Genomic DNA, 20,555 nt, shown 5'->3' on the forward strand with positions numbered 1-20,555 from the left:
AGGAGCAATCACAGAAACCCGAGTTTGCTTTCCAAGGAAGAACAAAGCCAATGCAACCCATGTTCACCGGAGACAGTGTCACGTGAGTAAATACCTGGCTTCCTGCTTTTTCTACTTCTGGATCTCCTGTTACCTTTATTGGCCAGATCCATTAGAAACCGGAGGACAACACAATTCACAAAGGGATACAGAACAGGGTGGAAAGAGGAAGAGAGTGAATCTAGAGAGATAAATGGAGAATACCTAGCAGGGTTTTGTTCATTTTACTATTTGACATATAGATTAAGCAAAAGGGTAAAGAAAAACTTCTTAGGCACATTCTAGAGGATATTTATTTAGTGAGCATAGTTGAAGTATAAAACACAGTGCTAGAGACAACTTTGGTATTTTCTAGTTTGGAACATCTAAAAGTGGTATTCTCAAAAATTTGTCCTTTCACTATTTAGCATGTGTTATACACTAGGTACTGTACTTATGGTGAAAAGACAGACAAGATATACAGACTCCTGCCCCCCAAAAGTTTACATTTTAGAAAGGAGGTGGGTAAAAATAAATAGACAGATAAACAGGATAATTACAGGTTATACACCTCACAATGCAAATTATAAAGGAAAGAAGACTGAGATCTCTTTAGAAAATAAGGAAACAAACCTCTGACACCTGAAGAAAATGCAAGAGTTAATACAGTTTGTTCAAATTTTGAGTAGTTTACAAATGTTTAATTACTGGTAAAATTGATAAAGTGGGTTCAAAAAGCATTAACCTTTGCATGTACATTATTTTAACTAGTCAGAGTATATCACACATAAGGAGTGTTGTTTCGTGAAACTGCTTTCAGTTACACATGTGTATGCTAGGTATGTGGGCGGGTTCTTTAATGTAAAATATATCCCTTAAGTGGATTACAATTCAGTGCTGCAGAGGCTAATGTGACCCAATCTGTCACCAATCTCTACCTTCCAAATCTCTTCCATTGTGCCATTTGGAGCATAGGGTGGATTAGTAGTCAAATCCTCCTTTTCAGTAACTTTTTCTGAATGTCCCTTCACCTTTCTTGTTCTAAATACAATCTGGCCATCTGCTGACGCTGCACTTCTGGCAAAGCTCAGGAATGAAGAGCTTTTGTGCATGTTTTCTTTCCATATACCTCAGGGCTCAGAAAAGGGAAAGGTATGTGTCTCTCTTGTTCCCCAGTGCTGCTTCCAAGCTGTCTGCATCCTTCTCATTCAAATACACCAGGTTCTTTAAAGTTTATGCCAACAGACTCTATCGACTGCCATGGCTCCTTCCGAATTTCATCTGCCAACCTCCAGGCCACTCCCCTTTCATTCATGATGACTTTAGCAGTTGCTCCATTTCTTCACCACATTTACTCTGGGACAGTTCTTGGTGACTCATAATCTATATAATACCTTGATCTATATAATACCTTGGCTTCTTAATCCTTTGGCTTCATGTTTTTTTTAATTTCATTTCACCTCACTTACCAACACCCATGGTCTTAACTTTGACATTTATAATCATCAAAACCTCAAAAAATGTCAGATTTTCTATTTTATTCTTCAGACACTAACCACCACCTCCTACCCATTTGGCTTACTTATTCTAGTTTTACTCCAGTATTCTTTTGCCCTGAGACTCTTAATTCTTTATTGCTTTTTTTTCTTTATCAACTGTTATCCTCTAAGTCCCATTGCTATAGTTATATAGCTTAAATTTCACAGCCAATAAACAAAATCACTTTCTTACGAAAAAAACTTTAACTCTCCTTTCTTCAATTCCTGCTCCAACTCTGGTAAATCTCAGCTTTTCCTTTATTGATACTTGAGCGAGTAAATGTTGCTGGAAAAAAACAATGAAAGCAACTGTTCTCAACTTGTATTCATGACCATAAATCTCAATTGATGACTCAACTTTGGTCAGGAAACTTACAAACTATTCCAGAATGTTTTCTCACCTATTCTCTGAAATAATTATTTCAAACTATCTTTCTTACTCTTAGGTAATGTCCTCAAGGACAAAATAGTATTTGGCAGGAATTTCTACACCTTTATATCCTTAAATCTACCACTCCTCTGGCAGTAAAACTAGTACCCACTCCTTCATTTATTCCCTTGTCTCATTCTCTAACACTGACTCAAAACCTCAGACTTGCAACCATCTGCTCTAGCTCCTGCATCATCGGTTTCACTGTCTTTACTGTTCAACTGGTTCATTCTCATCAGTGCACATTCATATTGTAGGAATTTATTCCTTCAGCTCCTCCAGGCTATTTCTGGTCTCCTTTACAGAATCTTGAAATAGTTGTGCCAATTTAATTCCTCCACCAAATCATTTCCTATTCTCTCCTCAACCTACTCTAGTAGGGTTTCTATCTCTATCACTATCCTGATACTGTTAATGTATCAAAGTTTTCTATGCTCCCATTTCCAGTGATTATACTTGTGTTCTTATCTTATTCAACTTCCCAAACTATTCAATTTAGTTAAATACTCCTTTGTTCTTGATGCTACTTCTCTTGGTTTCAGAAATATCACACTCTATTATTTACCTTATACCACACTGGTACTCTTTCTCAGTTTTCTTTGCTGATTTTTCTTCTTGTCCTAATCTCTAACTGGTTGAAACTTTTTCTTCTAACTATGTTTGTCTAGGTTATATTCTTCAGCTCCTATCTTTAAATACTATCTTCATGTTGATTACCCTAGACTGCTCTCCTGGACACAAGACTGTTCACGTAACATTTGTACCTGAATGTCCAAGAGGCATCTCAAGTTCAGAATAGTCAAAACAGAACACTTAATTTATTCCACTCAACCCCAAATTTGTTTTACTTGCAACATTACCCATCTCAGAAAATGGCATCTTCACCTACTTCATTGTTTAAGGTAAAAACCTATGAATTATTCTTGCTTTCTCCTCTTAGTTCATCTTCTACTTCTAATCTATTAATAAGCCTTTTCTCTATCTCTAAATGTTCTATTTCTTACATCTACATTATTACCAGCTTGGTGGTAAGAGTTTTTATCTTTTCTAACGAGCTATTTCAGGTTATCTGTGACCTGGTTTTCTTGCTTCCCTCTTTACTTATAAAAATCCATTTTGCGAGTTAAGATTAATTCTTGACCCTTAAATCAGTGAGTATCACTGGCCTACTTACTATAACTTAATGGTTTATGATTGAATTTAAAATAAAATTCCTAATCTTTAACTTGAAATAAAGGTCCTCCTGCCTCATATTTTCTCTGTTTCTTCTCTACCTCTCCTATTATTCTTGACCTAATTCAACTAAGCTGCAATCACTGACCTTTTTTCTGTAAATTAATGCGCAAAAGTTAGTCCCTTCTATATTCTCAGCTTGGAAAGTTCCTCCCTGTATCTTCACTAGTTTTTCTTGTCACCAAGATCTTAGTTTAAATGTTACTTCCTTATAGATACCTTCTCAGAACTCCTAATCCATCATAGTCCCCAAGATATTCTTTACCATATTCCCTTGATTTATTTCACTGTAGTCTTAATCATTATTTGATGTCTTGTTTGTTTATTGTCTATCCTTCACAGTAGGCTGTTGGTTTCATGAAAGCATGGCTTGCATTTTTATTTTCATATCCTTTTGCTCTCTGAGCCTTCACAATGCCTCCTGTATCATAATTCTGTAATACATTTTGATGTATGAATGAATGGATCAGGATTATGTTCCAGTCCAATACATTATTTTCTTCATGATTTCATAGCTTCTCTCTTCCACACAGCAGGTGCATTAAAGAAACTCACAAAGTATAGATCCAATAGTTTGACATCTCACTTTATATCTCTCTCTTTCTTTTTTAAACCAAATGCTAAGTTTTGCTGGATGGGATGCTTATTCATTCAACTTAGATCAGGCAGCACTCTGGTCTAATGAACCATAATCAGGAGTGTGTAGTTAGAGACATATTGTGCAAATACGGCTACTGGGGGACCAGCTGCTATGGAAGGGAAGCCTCAAAGAATGAAGATGCTGATCAAGGGTTCATTTTAATCAGGCAGACATTCCCGAAAGGTCTTTATGATCCAAGCTAAGTTCCTTCATGCCTCAAGTCTTTGTCCCTATTGTTTCATCTGTCTGCCATGCTTCTGTTTAACACAACTGCTCCCACTTGAACTGTGTCCCTATGGCCCTTTTCTGTTTTTGATGGCTGAGATCTAACATTCTCACTGGGACTTATTTGCCCCTATGTGTCTGTACTCCCTTTGTAAGTTTTATATAACCATAAGACTAATGGCTTCTCTATAGAATTTACTAACATGTATGTCTTCCCAACATATTGCTTTTTAAGGCTATGAATCATGTCACAATTTTTGTATATCCATGGCTGAGAATGTCCTAAAATGTACACATTTTTTTTTCACATGTGACAGGGCAAGTAAGCAGGTAGTAACTTGAATCCCATATAAGCGGTAGCAGTGAATAGAAACAGGACCAAGGAGGAAGAATGTGAGCTAAAAAAAAAAAAAAAAAGGTTTTGATTTATGTATGCAAAGATTTTAAGATCATGACATTGGAATAGAGACTTTGTGGGTAGAGAATGAATAAGCCAAAACAGACCCTGTGGATAGAGTAGAGATGAATAAGCTGGAATTAATGACAGAAGGAAGGTTCATAATGGGCACATGAACATTTTTTGATGCCCAGCAATTCTCTTTCAACATCTCCCCAAAATATCTTAGAAAAAAATTGCAGAAATATAATTGGTCTATAAAAATTGAATAATGTAAATTGAGAATCATGTCATTGTTTTTATTCTTCATTGGTACAATTTTAAATTATCAAATTATATATGCAATATTGTTCTCATATTTGTTGAAGGTTATTTTTTCCTACTGACAGAAGACAAACCGAACCATAGGAACTTATATGAAAGATATATTAGAATAAAAAGAAATCAAAGATGTTAATTAAAATAAATAATGAATAAAAGTAAATGAAAATCAAAGAAAAAGAAAAGAGTGTGATCCTCAGAATGCTAAGCCAAAAAGGTCTAGTTTTTTAATGGTGTTGGCATTGTGTTCAAGGAAACCCCAATCAAATTATGTGAAATGAATCTATCTGTGACAGATTCTAGATGTGAACTTGTATAATTTAGGAAAATAATAGAGATGAAAAGATATTGACTCATGTAACTGAGAAGTCCAAGAAGAGTTAGAACCAGGGACTTAAACAATATTACTTAGATTTGTTTGTGGGCTTAAATCTCAGGCAGTCTCTTTCTATGTAAACAAAATGAGGGATTCTGGTGGCCTCCAAGTTGTATTCTTCTATCTCACAGTCCAAAGGGAGCCTATTATTTTTTAAAAGACTGTAATTACCTTAAGGCACATGCCTACTGCTAAACTAATCACCACATCCCAAGGAACACAGAACTCCTGGCTAAATAGTCTTACACATATCTTTAGTAGTTGGTGGAGCATCATAACTGGCAGTCTCACCAGGAACACATGGAGAGAGAAGATGGTTCCTTGAAAGGAAAAGTGTAGATAAGAGGATAGTGTTTACCACTTCATAAATTGCCTTATCTATGAGAAAAATGGGCTTGAAAGGGAGGATGTATATCAAGTAAGCAGTAAATGTTACCATTCTTTCTTTCTCTCCCTTTCTTCTCTCTGCTCTCCTTTCTTTCCTCCAACTACTCTCCAACCTTTTCTCTTGCATTATTTGAGTCAAACCCCATTTAATCCTGGATCTCTCTGTGGCAAAGCTTTGATAAATGAAATCCTGGCCGAAACTTTATGGTGATTCTAGTTATGAAGTTAGGTGGTAGTAAATTTCTGTGGTGTGTTATCTTTGTATTGCGCAAATAGGAATTTCTTTGTAGAAGCCAAACAAGTCAAGTTTAATAAATACAATTTCTTTTTCTAGAAGTTATAGCATTGACATTTGAAAATATTCTTAATTTAACCCTGCATCAATGTGTCAAAACATTAAAAAAATTTGTTTCCTTTAAAATATTTAGAGATTATTGGGTCTAAGACAAAAATAAGCAAAGTGGAAGGAGAGATTTCTGTTCTTTTCTTTATTATTCTAACATGCTGTCTGGATTGAGCTAGGAGCCTTGAATATTATCCCTAACAGGTGGAGTACTAATTGAGAACTCTTCAAATGCAGCAGTAAACTTTTCATTGCAATTTTTATTTCATTTTCAATTTTAAGTCTCTATAATGTGAGAATATGTGATAATATTATTAAAATCTCTTGTGTGTAATATACTTTTCAAACCCGAGGATCATAATGTTTTACAAATATTAGCTCATTAACCTTCATAGAAGCGCTTTAAGGTAGGTCTAACTATTTTCTTATTTTTTTCCCCCTGTTTTCAATGAAGTCTACATTTCTCCCCAAATTTGAAGTGCATTGTTTCCATTGTTTGTCAATATTTTCTAAACGCAATACCTCTAAAATAAGCCTTTTAATAAAATGAGGTGTTAGATGTGGAATTATTTCCTCTGTTAGATGTAGGCATATTTTTGGTATTTTGAATTGTCAGCAAGGTGTTTTTGTTGTTGTTGTTGTTTTTCGGATATCTAAAAAAAATAGTGAGAGCTAATAAGCAGAACTCTTATCATAGATTTAAGTATGTGGTTGGATGGGATTGGAGTTGATGGGGGAACAAATGTGTTTGTATAAAACCAGGTGAGCATGTTGATGTCTTCCTTCGCACTTCTTTCTTAATAAGGCAGATTCTGGCAGCCAAGCGAAGGGCTTCAAAATGGAGCTTATACCAGTAAGAATGGCAGATTACATACTTTATTTTTGTTTGCAAAGTCTTTTCCATTGTCTTGGTTCAGCTAAGGAACCAAAAAAGAAAAGGATCACCTCACTTCCTTTGATGAGTAATATTCTCAAAACCATATCAGTCAAGGCTTCTGCAGCTGAAACAGCCCCGGGACAAGGTTATATGAGGTATAATATTTTAATACAGGAATATCATCAATCTAAAAATGTAGCACAAAAATAAATTAAATATGCTGATATTTTAAAAACATATGATATAGGCAATGATAAAAACGATTTGGATTAAATTAGGAATGGATTTGACTTGAAGACAGGAGATGGGTAGATCTGGCTACCACCTCTTTAACCGGGAGCAAATTCAGGCATATACTTGAGGTTCTTTATCTACATAATAAGTGCCTGGTTGCCATAATCTAAGAATCTGTTCTGGCTCCAACATGAACTGGAAAGTACTGTTTGCAAGTGGTTTAGTCTATCGTCTGCTACCTCCTTTGTAAAATAGAAACAATGATTACCTTGGGTGTCTTACATAATATTATGCGATTAAATGAGGTTATGCATATGAAAGCCTTTTATAAAATAGAAATCCATTCAACTGTAAGTCATCATTATTATTAAAGATGAGTAAAATAGGTAATTATCTAGAGGAGCAAAATATTAGTCTTAGAATGTCTAAGAAATCTATCACTGGGGGTGGTCATCATTTGGAAATTCATCAAATAAAGAATTAGCAATATTTTTTCATTTTTGCTATACCCATTCACTCTTCAAATTATCCTCAGTATTTTATAACTTCCTCTTTACTGTTCATTCCTTCACTTTTTCTCCAGTTACCTGATGAATATTCATCCATCCAATTTTTTAAGCCAATACATATTGAGCCCTCGTGATGTGCCAAGTGGTACACCTTTTTATATATTTTGTATCCATATAAACTCTTGTATGTGATTACTTATTTTCCGCATGGTGCTCTACCACATTCGCACATTCAAATTTTCATTGTTTCTTCTAATTTTTGACAATTATGCTTTTGTGCTTAAGCTATTCTAACTGAGGCTACCTACCTTTTTCTATCCTTTCCTGAGCTTTTCTTTAACTTCTTTTTGACTTTATCTTAATTCCTTAAAGCTCTTTTTTGTAACCCACTACGTGGATCAAAAAATGTTTACTGAACATCTACTCATAGGCTGGAACTGTGCTGAAGGCTGAGATGAGAATCCTTAGAGAGCTTACCTTGTAGTCATAAAGATGAGAAGACAATTCTAATTTATAGCAAAATGTAATCAGTCTTTGATAAAGGTATACTTTAAATGCAATGGAAGCACAGTGGGGAGTCAAGTTAATCAGATAGGCAGATGAAGAGAAGGTCCCTGAAAGCAAACATGTATGAGCTAAGGTGTGAAGAATTACTAGTATTTGGCTAAATAAATATGATGGTAAAGGTATTCTGGGAATAGCAGGTGAAGGTAAAGAAGGGTATTACTCCTTTGAAGTAACTGCAAGTAGATTGGTATAGTAGCTGGGGAGAAAAAAGTTTCTCAAGAAAAGTGGAATTCAACTTTCTGGGTGCAAAAACAGCTGGCTTCTTGCCGTGTCTTCACATGGTCTTTTCTCTGGACTCTGCATCTTTGATGTCTCTTTATCTTAATATAAGGATACCAGTTCTACCAGATTAGGGCCCTGTTTTATAAACTAATTTAAACTTAATCACCTCTTTTTAGACCCTTTCTTCAAATATGATAACATAGCAGGTTAGGGCTTCAATGTATGAATTGTAGGGCACAATTCAGTTATTAACACAGAGGATGAAATTATTAGCTTGAAATAAATTGAAATGATATAGTTATTTCCCTGTCCGTTAGAAATTCATATGCATAAGTATCTGCTCTGCCACATTCAAAAGAAAAGAAAATTCCAAAGGCAAACTTTATATTGGAAAATGTTTTGTATCAAACTGAGGTCCCAATATCAACTGCAGGCCCTTATCTAACTATTCAGAAGACTTACAGCCATATATGTGAGGAAAACATTTGTGAAAACTTCTTTTGCCAAACTTCTTTACGTTATGAGTTGTTTCTTATTTCAGTAAATGTTTCTATCATCACTAAGAAAGATATTTTCTAGTTTATGACACTCACAAGAGTAGATTTATTCTAATCAGTGTTAAGGCATGGCAAGCACCACATGGTAAACCACAGTAAAACTATCAAGCTATCCAATAAAGGCAAACAAAGAGAGCACCACCTCAAAATTTCCATACACTATGAGCTCAAGTTCGCACCTTCTTGATATTTTTATAATTCACAAAGCACTTTTGCAGGTATTATTATTTAAAGTTTAAATTATTCCTGAGATAGAGAAAAATATCCCCATCCACATTTTACTGAGAATAAAGAACTTTTCTAATTAATGACAGACAAATTCAGTCTGTTTTACTAATTACTACTAACCCCAATACTTCTTAGTATTCACTTCTAAATATTTTACTGATGCCTTTTCATTTAGCATATTGTTTTTACTTCAATTTCTTTAAACTTTCTACAAAACTTAAAAAAAGTGATACAAAACAAATACCAGAGTTTTAAAATTATAATTATTCCCAAAATAACCTCTTTTCTAGAAAAGGGGATTAACAAGATTGAGAGCCAGAATTCAGCCAATCTTTGAAGAGGTTTAATATTCTCTGCCATAGTAATATTTATAAAAGTTCAATTTTATCAAAATTATCAGCTTAAAATACTCCCATGTTTATACTGTATCTATATCTAGAATAAAATTAATTCCCACTAGAATGCTAAACAAAATGATATTTTTCTGTTTCTCAAGCTTTGCCACTTTTGTGCTCAGCCTTGATATTCTTCTTCAAAGTCAATGTACTTCTTCATATCCTAATATCTCTTTATCCTTCAGGAATCGATTTCAATATCACCATCAATTGAGAAGTTTATCCATAGGTTCCACAAGAATAATGTGTTTTTCTCCCTACCCATTTAACAATTATTAATTAATTATTATTTTTTACTTTTCTCTCTCTCAGAAAGGCCCAAGGGGCCAAATATTCTGTTCCACACATTTTTATATTTTAGCACCTTACTGTAGGTACTTAACATTTGTTAAACAAATAAATGAATGAACTAACCCAACAATACAGGTTGGGTACATAGAGGCAATGTATCATCATGATGTAAAAGACAGGCTTTAGAATCACATCTAGATTTGATTTCTACTTTTGACACTGATTAGCTAATGTTAACCATGGAAAAGTTTTCTTGTCTTTCTCAATTTCAACATCTGAATAATAGGGATATGTTAGGGATTCTAAGATGAATCCCTATGCTAAGCACAGGGCCTAGCATATTGAGTATTTAAAATAAGTTAGGCACCATTTTAATTTTAATTTAAAAATATATATTTTATTGAGACAATAGCTAATAGTGTACAGTTGGTATATAGCAACTCTACAGAGGGATGGGCCAAAGACATTCCTCAAGAAATAGATAAGGAAGTTTCACACAGTGTGCCATATTATGACCCTATGGGAAACTCCTATCACAGCTGACAATCCAGGATTTATGATGAATGAGGTGGCAGCAGAAGGATCTGAAGTGAAGCCAAGCAGCAAATGGAGCTGATTTCGTTAAAAAAAAAAGAAAAAAAGAGCTATTAATCATCTCTAATTCAAATCAAAGAATGATCTGTTTGAGACAGCACTGTAGTCACTGGCCACCTAATCAGCTTTGTATACAAATGCCCACAAAGCCAGTGACTACAGCTAGTTTAATTATTTTTAATATAAGGTATACAAAATATTTATTGAATTGAATTCTCCCTAGTATTAATTGTTCTCCACTCTCCATCAATGATAAAATTATTAAGTCCTATCTAAAAGGGCTATGTAGAGGATTGTGCCCTTGATTAGACCATGAAATATGCTTATGAAGACAATTAAACACCTCCGAAAATATATAAAGACATTCCATTGTGTTTGTGTTTTTTCACTTCCTTTTTACAAAATTAAAATTGTTGCTATCACTGCCAAACAGTGTATTTTATAGTTCGATTCTCAGCTTTGTAAATACAACCAAACTTAAATGTTATTTGTAATAATTCATCATATTATTGTAGCTGGGCTGGATTTTATAAACTTTGGCATTTTATTCTTTAAAAATGTATTTGCTAACAAATTAATACCATAAACTAAATATCAAGTTAGAAATGGACATATTTAAGAGACTATTCACTAAACGAAATTTAAAAATTCACTCGTACATGATGTATGGTGAGGGCCAATCAATCACATTACCTTTTACTCAACATCAGTCTTTGATGACTCTCTGTTCTACTTGGAAATACTATTAGGCAAACACATTAAGTTAATGTCTACCTTGCTGGGAAAAAAGAACACAATTTTATACCCAAAACACATGAAATAATTTTTGTACATTTACAGGTTATCGGAAAAAAATTACAAAATTAAAAGAAATACTTTTATATTATTTATAGCAAGAGATAAATTTTAGACTACAAATTGTGCAAACTTTTTTTTTTTTTTTTTTTACAGCACCAAAAGATATAGCTTTATTGGAAGGGTGAGGAAAGCAATAGTACACTTCCAGATGTGGAAGCAGGCTCAAGCAAGAGAAAGGTGGCTCAAGCGCCAACAATTAATTTTTTGACTTGCTTTAAATAATTCCCAACCTACTGAAACTATAAAAAAAAAAAAAAAAAAAAAAAGATGTTTAGCAATTATTAGAGTTAAGATGTTTTCGTGCCCTCCCCATCAGGGAAAGGGTCCCTTGCTGCAATCTCGAATGCGATCATTTTCTAAGTAGGTAGACTGCTCTTGACTTGAGGTAGCTCTGTCATGCAGTACCCAGCTTGGCCTGGGGTTCACTTTCCCAAAGGCCAGTTGAGTATCAAAGAGTTTGGCTTAGTTTCTCAAAGGCCAGGATGAGGCTTGGGCCATGAGGTTCACTTCACCTACGTGTCCGCCCCTTTCCCCGTCCAAGGACATAGTTTTCCAACTGTTTCTCATGTGTATACCTGTGCACGTGTGTGGCTAGTGGGTGGCAGAGCCCCTCTGTTAACTTCTTTGGTGCCCTAAGACCAAAACAATTCTTATCTGCTGACTGCATTTCTCCTCAGGGCAAAAAATTTACACAGCCTGGCTACAGGCCTGTGCTTGAAATTTAAATGGAGGCAGGGGGAACTGTGTCGGGTGAAGGGATAGAGATGAACATATAGAGAGAATCAACCCAGGTTGCCATGTCAGCCATATTTCCAGTCACATTTTAAAGGTAACTTGAGAAGACAGTGATGAGTATTGTGATAGGCTAATGATTAGAATAAATTAGAAATTACTGAGTGGTTTTTAGAAAAGCAAAAGGACAGTAATAAATCAAGCATAGAGTGAGAAGGGGGAACAAAGGAAAAATAATTGTGATTTGAGCTTATCTGAAGCTTTGAAAATTGTCAGTTTAAGTGCTATTTGTTTTTAAATCTCTCTTAAGTAGAGGTTATTCTACAATACAAGGAATCAGTCTTCCTACTATTACTTTTGAAGTGAAAATCTTACTCTGGAGTTTCTCTGTGTGTCAGACTCTAAGGATTCCTGTGAGGAGTGGGAGGAGGGGCTGAGTAAGACAGGCTCTGTAGCACCCAATCTTGTCAGTGAGAGTGACTCCACGTAGATATTTATTATATTGAACTTGACCAGTAAACTGCTTTATGAAGAAAGGATTCTCTGAACAAAAGAATGAAAATGCATGTAAACAACTACTAAAGGATATCAGAGAGATGACTGTTAAGATAGAATAAAAGGTAGATGCTACTACATGTTTTTAAAAACTACAAAGCTAAAAAAATCCTTCATTGTATGGAAAAACTAAGACAAAATTAGTAAAATTGGCTAACAAGGGGGTTATTAACAGATAAAAGAATCTCTATCTGTGGTACTCTTCTGGTATAACATTTCACAGTGAAGCATTTTTAAAATAAGCAATACAAAGCTATCTCTGTAGCTAGAATATTCAGTGTTCAAAGATTTTAGAGAGAAATGAGATTATTATTTCTTTTACACATCCAAGTGCATTTTTCTACACCATATTTACCTTTTCCCAGATGATTTCTTTCATGAGAGAAGTGCATTTTATTTATAACCTATAATGTTCACACGTAAGTAATACCTCAACATCCCGTTATTATTTTTAATAATGGTGTTATTAAAATTATAAAGAAAAAAGAAGTGAATAATCCAATTTAGAGAAAAAATAATCTATTAAAAAATCATCGGTGGCATCAGAAGAAGCTCAGTTTAAAACTCTATTTTCTTCCTAATGTGTTATATGACTTCTCTGAACCTTAATTTCTTCACCTGTGAGCTGAGGGGTTAATGATAACTTTTAACATGGAATGCCAGGTATTTTTCTAAGCATACAGTATTTATTAATTCAGTCCTCACACAATCCTATGAAGTGGTTGCTAATATTATCACCATCTTTCAGATAAGGAACTTGGAATCCATGGCAGTTAAGAACGTCATCCAAGGTGACATAGGTAATGAATGGTAAGGCTGGGATTCCAAACAAGCAGCCTGACTCCAAAGCTACATGCTTAACAGTTACCTTTTACTGTCTCTCTGGGGAGCTGACCCCAGATGTTATGACAACAGTTTGCTCCTTACTTACCCCTAGGTCATTCACTTATCTAATCATTCATTCTACAGATATTTATTTGTGTCTGTGATGTGTCATTTACACAGCTTGGGATAAAAGCAGGGAAAATAGTTATTCTCATGATGCTTATGCCAAAGCAGGAGGAAACAAAATAATTAATCAAAATCTATATAATGTGTCAGGAGATAAGTGCTAAGATGAAAGATAACCTAGGGAAAGGGGACTAGAATAATAGGAGCAGTTCCTTTTTAGATAGGTTGATAGCAGAAGGCTTTTTTTGACAGGGTGATGTTTGAACAGAGAGGAATAAAATGAGTGAATCATGTGGAGCAGTTATGAGGATTATATGAAATAAGTACATAAAAGTACCTAAGACAGTGGCTGTCTCATACTGGAGACTGGCTAAATCGTATTTTCTTTTAGCCTTTAGAGTTAAAAGAAATTGAGAAATGAAAACTGGACCTTGTGAAAAGACAAAATATTGATGGGAAGCTTGTTTATTCGAACTTTAAAAAAAATAAAACAGTAAAAAATAAACATTATCAAAAGTTCCCAAATTCCCTGAACATTCAGATTTATAAAAGCAAATGTGTTATAAACCAAGACAAGAGTATAATAAGCTCTGTGTGTGTGTGTGTGTGTGTGTGTGTGTGTGTGCATGTTTGTTTGTGTGTGTGTAAGAGACACAAAGAAACAAGGTAAGGGAAAAAGTAGAAAGAATCATTTGAAGGTTTAAACAAAAAGTGCTGACAGACTTTTGAGCATTTCAGAGCGTGAAGCATCTAATGTGCTAATAAATAATGTTTCTGGCAGGTCAGAATTCAGAACTTTTGTGCAGAGATGGAAAGATGAGTATTTGACTGCTTCTGGATTTCATCCAGCTCAATTAATGTCATATGTATCATATGGCTTACCCAAATGCATAAATCACAAGTACAACCACCATTATTTTTTTAATGATACCGTGGCTATCATCATGCATGCAGAGAAAGTCGTTTCCTTTGGGAAAATTATGTGAACATTAAAATTTTATATGACTAATGGGAAAATAAATATGAAAATATAATAGCTCTAAACTTCTTTTGATAATATGTAACTGTGACTATCATATCAAAGCATCTAGCTTGTCCTAGTCCATGTAGTGCATTCAGGGTGACTTCATTGCATGATTTGGTATTAAATTAAAGTGAAATTTATGTAAAAGTCCACCTGGAACTTAATACAGAATCCAGGTGCAGGGCTGTAAAATGGTAATTACTTTAGGGTTCTTGGCATAGACAGGTGTATCAGATCAAGTTAGTGTTACCTTATATCACACTGCTGCTGTTATTTAAACTTTGCAGTTACTTACTGATATTTGCACCCATCATATTTAATCTGTAAATATGTAGTGAATAGATATAATGCAGGGAAGTTTGAGTAATGGAAGTTGATGGATATAAATGTGCTTTTGTTTCTCTAATGGTAACAAAAGTTCTTTGTAGGAGGTATAACTGAAGAAACTCTAATCCAGTAGCCTGCTCACTGTTCCATTTATTCCAGGACTTGATTAAGTTTCTGGCTTCCTCGATGGAGCTTCTTGCCAGGAAACGGGGTGCTGCTGAGAAAACGCACTCTCTCAGCTGCTCCTCCCTTTACTCTTCCATCTTGTCCTTTCCTTCACCCAACACTTTCAAACTAGCTTTTAAAGCCTTCCCATATCATATGTTCTAGACCAAGCTGTTGCACTCTTCCAAACTGCTGCTCATATTATTTTATCTAAGAAATTCCCCCAAGTTTAAAGGCATAAGGCATGCAATATTTCAGTTGCATAATAAATCTTTTTAGTCTGACATTATTCTATGGCCCTTTAAAATACATCAAATTAGAGCTGTAAAACTGGAAACTGTCAGAAGGAAGAGTATGACACTCCCTTTCAGAGGCTGAGACTTCTATTCTTCATCCTTACTATATTTCTCCATAAAAACCAGGTCTAAAGTTGTTTTTGAAAGAGGTGGTAAATATGATCAGTAAATCGTATTCTGCATATGCACATAATGGATTCATTTTTATGAATTGTATTATTTTATTTCATAGGTTAATTATAAAATTAAATATTAATAGTAAACATAGCCCTTTAATCAAGCTCTTTAGAAGGGAATATTTCTCTGAGAATAGATTCAGCCATGTCTATTTCCAAAAGACTAAATTACATGAAACTTTAAAGCAACATGTCTTTCTCATTAACAGAAAAAAACACAGTAGATGTGATTGCTTTGTTTTTAAATACATATTCAATATTAATTTTAAATAATCATTTGGCTTTACATGAGTTTCATATTTTAGTAACCAAGTAACACTAAACAATACAGTGGCTGATCACAATGTTCATAATAAGGGGAATAGTATTATAACCATAGAAACAAGTTTTGATCAAAAATATTGTCAAGACACAGATCTTTCCAAAACTGTTACATTCTCTATTCACACCCTTTCTAGGTGTGATATGACTATTTTTTCAGTCCTTGTAAAATCTAAATACTAAATAGAAATAATGCTTACCATGCACTTACCATACACATAGTTTATACCAAAACAGATAGTTTCAATTTTAGAAAGCCACATTCTGATATTAGATCAGCCTTATAGATCACTCATAAATTTAAATCATATCTTAACCCTCAGAGGAAACTTATTACACATCCTGTCATGAAACTCAAAAGAGACAATTTGTTATGCTAAACAAACATTTTTTTCCTTTACATTGGTGGCTTAAGACTACAAATTTAATTCAAGTAAAGTTTCTTTCTTTTTTTTTATAGGGGAGGTAACCTTTGGTTGACCTCACAGATTGCAAGGACTTTGTCAGCTTACAATCCCTTATTATTTTCTATTTTTTATATCTACAGCACCTGATCTTCCTAGGTGGTCTCCCATCCAAGTACTAATCAGGCCTGACCCTGCTTAACTTCCAAGATCAGACAGGATCAGGCTTGTTCAGGGTAGCACGGCTGTAGACAAGAAAAATTTCTTTATTTCTATTGATTTTCATAGTAATTTTTGAGGCATTGTTCTAAGCCTAATAGGCTTTTGTCAGGGGTGATAGTGGGCAATTCTGTGAATACGTATGTTAAATAGGAGTGGCTTCGTTATATTTTCAGACCTCTGAATCCCTTTCCATATTCACTTCTAATTTTTAATACATCAGTCAGGTTACATTTTAAGGCATCTACTATGTAAGGAAAAGGCAAAATTCCCTGTGCCAATTTCAATCTAATTGGGCCATCCTAAAATATAGAATACCTATGACAAAATATAATCAAGTGTTAAGTGGCGTAGTATAATTGGAAAGGGCTAACTGAACTCACAGGAGTGAATAGGCTGCAAAAGTTGGCGGAGACTTCAGCCATCTGCCCTTGATGAATGGACAAAGAATTGAGAGGCAGGAAGAAAAGAAAGAAATTTCAAGAAGAGAAAGAAGCTGAGCCTTGGAGAGGTGGAACCAGTTGAGAATGTTCACCAGAAATGGGAGAGATTGCCCTGACCAGAATTTAAAAAATAAATTTAGATTATTTGAGTGGGGGTAGATAATAAAGGATTTTGAAATTCTGGTTCTAGAACAGTGTATTTTTGTAGTAAACTTTTGCAGAATTTTCAGCAGGTACATGAAAACTATATGTGAGAAATTTTGACATGATGGATTGGATCAGAGAGAAACTAAGGTCATAGGACTTCAAATAAGGTAAAAGATTGTTTTTCTCAATTTTCAGATAAAAAATTTTTCAAGAAATTATCTGCCTGTGAAGAAATAAGTTGGAGAAAACACCGAAATCAAAGGAAGTAACAGTTATTCTGAACTAATAATTACAGAAAGCATTTGTAATTATTCATAAAGTTTATTAAACCAGCCATAGAGATGAACTGTTTGCTTCCCAGCTGTGGCCTGGCTATTTCCCACTGTCACATTTAGAAATTGCTACCTGATTGACCATTACTCAGTCTGGTATGTACTTTCTCTTCCTTGTTAACTCTAATAATAGTAGCATCTGATATTTGAAATGTTTTACATTTATGACTTTGTGAAATGGTCAACTTTATTTTAAAGATGGAGCAAAAAGAAAGTAATTTGTCCAAGCATATAATCTAAAATAAGATATATGTCATTTAATACCAATTCTAGCCTTTGAGTTCTCTCATAACACTACAAAACAAACAAACAAAACAAACAAACAAATAAACATACTCTTGGGTAAACAAAAAGGAACAATAAAATATGGAACTCAACTATGAATTATTCTTGGAACTTGCTGTTGGGTGATGGTAGTAGCTATTTCTATGTTGACATGTCAACCTGTTAAATTAGGGATGAAGCTTGGTTAACTTTTCATTCTATTGTTTAGGCTTTTTTTTTTTTTTCAGTAGATTTATGGTCTTTGAACCTTATACCTTCCCACTGTGTATTGATGGAAAATTCACCTGTTTCCTCTTCGGCTGAATGCTAACAGAGAAAACAGTTAAATGGCCTCTCATAGTGTTGAAAATTTGGCACAAATGTGTTGTTTGCACACAGATTCTGTTTTGTAGGCAGAACGCCCAGTTTCATTTACATTTTCGTTTATTATTTGTTTAACATTCTGCGTATTCTTCAGCCTGCTGCTGATCACATTTGGCTGCTTTTCTGTAAAAGCGACAATGTCATTTAAAGACAGGGAATAGATATATATCAGCAAATGGGATAACATTTGTAATTCTGAGATGCTTTTGCTGTGCCATTAATTTACTTACAAGAACACTTCCCGCCTACCCTGAGGAAAGGAGCCTTTCTGAGGTTCTCATATGCTGTTTTGAAAATACCTCGAAATAACAAAAATACGGGGGAAACTATATGGGCAAAAAACAATATGCCAGTTTTTTAACCAGGTTTTATTTCAAATGACTAAAATAATTTGTTGGTAGTGGAATTTGTGGCATGTGGTTTGCTTTCAATTAACAGGCTTCATTATAATAATGGGTATAAAATATTATTATTATTGAGAAAGAGAGTGAGAGAGGAGAGGAGAGGAGGGGAGAGGAGAGGAGAGAAGAGAAGGGGAGAGGAGGGGAAAGGAGGGGAGGGAAGGGGAGGAGAGAGGAGGGGAGGAGAGTAGAGGAGAGAATTTCCCCTTATCCTCTTTATTCTTTCCATGGCTGGATATAAATGACTAAAATAAAATATGCATATATATATATATGTATTCAGTCCTCACTTAATAGGGCAAACATCGTGAAACAGTCCCACTTAGAATAAGGTGCCCTATCTACTATTATGAATCACTAGAATGAGGTACATTTCTCTAGTGATTTGTTTCAATTAAATCTTGCAAAATTTTATTTATTTATGGCACTGTGTGAGACGCTACTATAGATGCCAAAATAGCAAAAGTTTAATCAGGGCAAGAGGAGAAAGGAGTGACAGTCACAGTGAGTTATCTCTAAAAATAAGTGGACTTTCATTACAGTGAGACACACTGGGAAATAAAAGGTGTCTTGTGCTTCTGTAGGTAGTGGGATATGGAGAGATGGCAGCAATGGATGAAACTGATAAGGTAGGCAGAGACTAGGTAACATATCGTGTGTTATTCAAAAGAATTCAAAATTTATTCTGGTCAGTTGCATGTGGGGGTGTGGTGATTTGAATGTTTGTGTCCTTCCTGAACTCATTTATTGAAACTCTCCCCTACAATGTGATGGTGTTAGGAGGTAGGGTCTTTGGGAGGTAATTAAGATTAGATGAGGTCATGAGGTTAAAGCCCTCATGAGTGTGAGTAGTGCCTTCATACAGGTCATGAGAGTGACAGAAACTGGTACCAAGAAGCGGGGATGCTACTGTAACAAATACATAAATATGTGGAAGCAGCTTTGGAACTCAGTAATGAGTAGAGGGTGGAAGAGTTTTGAGGCATGTCCTAGAAAAAGCCTACATGACAACCTTCAAAGGTAATTCTCATGAGAGTTCAGAAAGATAAGAGGAGAACTGCAGAAAAAACCTCTGTCTTAGAGAGGACCTAAGTAATCCTGAAGAGAATGTTGGTAGAAATACAGACAGAAAAGGCAATTTTAATGAGCTCTCAGATGGAAATGAGGAACATGTTACTGGAACCTGGAGGAAAGGTGATCCTCGTTATAAAGTGGCAAAGGACTTGGTTAATGGTGCTTGTGTTCTAGTGTTTTGTGGAAGGTAGCACTTGTGAATGACAAAATTGGATATTTAGCTGAAGAAATTTCTAAGCAAAGTGTTGAAGATGCAGCTTGGCTGCTGACTGCTTATAGTAAAATGGAATAAGACTTAAAGATGGAATTGTTAAGCAAATAGAAAATTGACCTAAAAGATCTGGAAAATTCTCAGCCTATCCATATTACGAAAAATAGGAATTCCTGTTCAAAAGAGAACATGAAAGGTATGGCCAAACATCTATTTAAAAAAGAGATTACTATATACATAAACCACAAACTCAATCAGCCACCCCATCAGGAAACCACCAGCTTGAAGTGAAGAGGAAGAGGAGATAGAGAAAGAATGAATGAGGGCTGTAGGACTTCTTGGGTTTTATTGGACAGGGTCAGAGAGCTATTTGGCTCTGAACATGTACTATCTTCAAGGAAAGAATAACCCTGAAGGCTATTTGGAAATAATTAAGGCTGCTTCTTTGGTCTCAAATAGTGGGCGCCACCCTGCTTTCAATAGGCTAGATGGCTTCTGCACAAAACCTTGAGGGTGGGGCCATGTGGCAGAGCTTTGGGGCAGAGCTGCTGGGGCTGAGCATCAGGCCTTAAGATCTAAGGAGGTTTGCTCTGCTAGGTTTTACACTTGCTTGGGACCTGTCACACCTTCTTTTCTGTTTCTCCTGTTTGAAATGAGAATATCTGTTTTATGCCTGTATCACCATTAGATTTTGGAAGAACATTACTCCAGGATAACTAGTACCCAATCTCACCCTCACTTGATTTAGATAAAATTTAGATCAGACTGTGGACTTAGACTCTAGAGTTGATGTTGGAATGAGTTAACTTTGGGGGTTGTTGGGATGGAAAAAATGTATTTGCATGTGAGAAGGACATAAATTTTGAGGGGATACAAATATTTGGAGGGA

At 34.9% G+C, this 20,555-nt stretch overlaps 1 pseudogene; it reads right to left on the bottom strand.

Moving 5' to 3' along the window:
• Positions 1 to 16,325: 16,325 nt before the first annotated feature.
• On the bottom strand, positions 16,326 to 16,444 carry LOC118614339 (annotated as a pseudogene).
• Between the last annotated feature and the right edge of the window lie 4,111 nt (positions 16,445 to 20,555).

Source organism: Rousettus aegyptiacus, unplaced genomic scaffold, assembly GCF_014176215.1.
Source record: "Rousettus aegyptiacus isolate mRouAeg1 unplaced genomic scaffold, mRouAeg1.p scaffold_m13_p_2, whole genome shotgun sequence".
NCBI lineage: Eukaryota > Metazoa > Chordata > Mammalia > Chiroptera > Pteropodidae > Rousettus > Rousettus aegyptiacus.